The sequence below is a fragment of the Octopus sinensis genome, unplaced genomic scaffold (assembly GCF_006345805.1).
Source record: "Octopus sinensis unplaced genomic scaffold, ASM634580v1 Contig03008, whole genome shotgun sequence".
Lineage (NCBI taxonomy): Eukaryota > Metazoa > Mollusca > Cephalopoda > Octopoda > Octopodidae > Octopus > Octopus sinensis.
In genome coordinates, this window is record NW_021826182.1 from 6,780 (window position 1) to 10,391 (window position 3,612).

A 3,612-nucleotide genomic window follows, 5' to 3' on the forward strand; every position below is an offset into this window, starting at 1 on the left:
AATCATTTGTCAATACTCCTCGGGGATCTAAATGCCAAATGCACATCTTTTGGCTGTCTGAGAACCAACAGGGATGGCATCATTCTTAAGAAGCTTTCAGAATCTCTCAGTTTCTCGGTCATCACATCAAAAACCCCAAATCATTACTCACCAGGAGGGTGGGACTATTTGGGCGTAGCATTGGTCTCTATGTCTACTCTTCAATTTATGGAACAACCGTACACCTTAAATGATATTGGAAGTGACCATCTACCAATTTTATACAAACTCAACCTTGGACCTTTAAAGGGTAAACCAACTTTTATACGATATAACCTCTCGACTATAAACTGGGAACACTACCGAAAATGTTTTACACTTTATCTGAGCAATTTCGCTCCTAAACTTGACGAAAATTCTTCATCTGAGGACCTCGAGAAGTCTAGCAATTCCCTTATTGGATACATAAAGTCTTATCTGGAAACATATTCTACAAAAATCGTCTCAAACAATAGGAAAACTCACATGCCAAACATGAATGTTGAAATCCTACTAAGGAAAAAACAATGTCTAAGGAACAAACTCCGGCGCTGCGCAGATTTTCGTGACCGGTCCGTTTTGGAAAGTGAAATCTTCACCATTACGGAAGAAATAAGAAAATCGGCGAAGGTGGCGAAGGATAAAAAATGGAATACTGAGTGCAAAAAGCTACATAAAGGAAGTCCAAATTTTTGGAAGGTCTACTCGAAATTAACCTCGACGTCTGAGAAAACTATACCTAAACTGCTAAAACAAGATGGATCCCCTGCATCTCATGAAGAAATCCCGAACATATTTGCTGATAGTCTCAAAAGAATACAAGAAGTCAATCCGGATACAAATCTATCTGATTCAGCTTTGTTTGATATGGAAAAAGAGTTGGAAGACAATCTTAGCTCATTACCAATGTGCTCGGAATCTATAACGTGCAAAGACGTGGAAAATGCAGTTAGATACTCCAAAAATAACGCTCCGGGAAAGGACAAGATAACCATGCGCATGTTCAAAGAAGCTCCCAAGCAACTTTACGAATATTTGGGATGTCTCTTCTCCCGCAGTGTGAGCTTGGGATACGTCCCTTCTTCATGGAAACTGACGGAGGTAAGGATGATACGGAAGCCTGGAAAACCTGGTTACTTGGCGACAAGTTATAGGCCTATAAGCCTAATTCCTACCATCAGTCGAATAATGGAAAGGGTAATGTTTGAACGACTCTCTGAACACGTCGAGAGAAATGGTTATCTCAAAGACGTGCAGTGGGGCTTTCGGAGGGGTCGTTCCTGTGCTGACTGTCTTTATACACTCAATTCGTCGATTGTAAAGGCTCTGGATTTCAAAGAGTGTCTGACAATTGTGTCTCTAGACATCTCAAAAGCCTTTGATATGGTTTGGCACCTCGGTCTCCTTAGACATCTGGCGAAGTGTCACATAGACAAAGGACTATTCCTATGGCTAAAAGACTTCCTCCGCGACAGGCGCTCTGTGATAAGCTTTCTGAACTATGACTCGGATGAACTGAAACTTAAAAGAGGCGTCCCTCAAGGATCAGTCCTCAGTCCTCTATTATTCAACATTGTGATGAGCAATCTGCCGTCTCCTGTCAACACACGGACGGAAATTTTGATATACGCCGATGATGTTGTAATCCTTGACATTTCATCGAAACCTGCCTTATCCGAACAAAGGATTATATCATATATGAATACAGTGGAGCAATGGTGCGATGAAAATATGTTCATTATTGCGCGTGAGAAGTCCGCATTACTGAGAATCACAGAAAGCAGAAATTTAATAAATTTACCGTGCCTGATCAAGAACATACCTCGACAAAACTCAATTAAATATCTTGGCTTGTTCATCGATGAAAAGGGAAACTATCTCGAAAACGCAAAATTAAGTAAAAGGAAAGCAACTAATGCTCTGTTCTGCCTGAGGAAGTTAAATTTGGAGCCTGATACTTTCCTCTACGTTTTCAATACGGTGATCCTACCGGGACTACTATACGGAAAAGAGGGATGGTACTTCTCTAAAAAGAAGGACACCATCTTAACTAAATTTGAAAAGTCTCGCAGGCTCGCTTTGAAGCTTGCTTACCACCAAAAAGTTGAAGATCCAATCCCCCTGTGGCTTGAAAGTAAATCCTCCATGGTCGGTGAAACTGTCGAAAAAGCTATAAGTGGTTATAAATCCAACTCAATTGTCACTGGGACGTACCTGCAGAGGTAGAAAAGAAAAAAAAAAAAAAAAAAAAAAAAAAAATTTACTTGAGGGGGTCTCTTTTTTTTCTGGGAAGAAGTCGATAGGGTAGTCCTATTGTTTCATTATACAAACTCCCCCCTAACCTTTAACCCTTCTCTGTTTCCAATAAAACTTCCTATTCCTATTCCTATGTCGTTGTGATTGATTATTAATTTTTCTAAAAAATTGAAAAATCATTAATCAATTATTCTCAGAAATAATTCGGAGGTAACGAGTGGGGCATAGTAATCCCTGAGGCATGTGACATAATATAATTCACACCCCTGAAAATGGACAGTCGGGCGACCATGTCTATGAGGACAGGCTTATTTGACATGTTTGGTTGTTTTGTCTGAGAGAACTGACGGCTTCCAAGCCTTTCTGTACATTTCTACAGGCAATGATGAGATGGCGGGAGGGATCACTTCCCACTAATAGTTTATCAGTGGAGTAGCCCATTCCACTACAGTAGACAAGAGACATTACCTTTTGGAACCAGTAATGACTACTTTCATTCGAGTATTCGTAATTTAATGAACTAATTTAATAAACTAATTTGCCTGCTGTCAATTTTTATACTTAAAATAAAAGACGAAACGCGTTATCAATTTAATTAGCGCACTCAAGAAAGTCAGAAGACAAGCTACCCGGCTAGCCCATGGCTAAGGATGGCGAGAAGAGCACTCGGAACCCAGGAATTGTCCTTCAAAGGTCTATCTAAGGTCCTAGTAAAGATAATGTCTGGGTACCAGGTAAGGCGGTAAGTCTTAGTTTGCGGCTGAGAAGTGAGCGTGTGTCCGGGACTAAAAAGGCAGGAATGTCAAAGGTCCTTATCTATTCTCCACTAACAGCCTCTTTTTAAATAAAAATTTTTCTTCTTCTGCGTAATTTTAAAGCTATACTTCTAGGGATCATTTCTAAAATTTGCTTTGAGAGAACGTTCATAAAAATTGTTTTTCATCATCAATTTTAAAGCTAGCCTTCTTAGGATCATTTCTAAAATTTGCCCTGAGAGAACGTTCATCAAAATTGTTCTTACATAAAGCTGTGATGATGTTATATACTTTGCATTGCTTAAACGTGACTTGACGTTCTTCTTTGAACGTTTGGACGATTGTTCCTGTTGATTAGAGGTTATGTAGAGTTTCTGAGCAGTTTTGCTTTTTTAAATTATCTAACTTCGTTAACATTTTTATGTTCCACGGTTATCTTTTTGGTTCCGAAAGATTTTTTCCCATTTTCAAATTACAGCCAAACCAAATCTTAGGATTCTTTTTTTATGTTTCCTTCTGCCCTTGAAGGCTTTCTATCTTGAAAAATCTCAAATCAAACTAAAAAGATAGAGAAGCTTAAAGA

At 39.0% G+C, this 3,612-nt stretch overlaps 1 pseudogene; it reads left to right on the forward strand.

Annotated features, from left to right (window-relative positions):
• Positions 1-3,227: 3,227 nt before the first annotated feature.
• LOC115227396 lies at positions 3,228-3,412 on the forward strand (annotated as a pseudogene).
• The last annotated feature ends 200 nt before the right edge of the window (positions 3,413-3,612 follow it).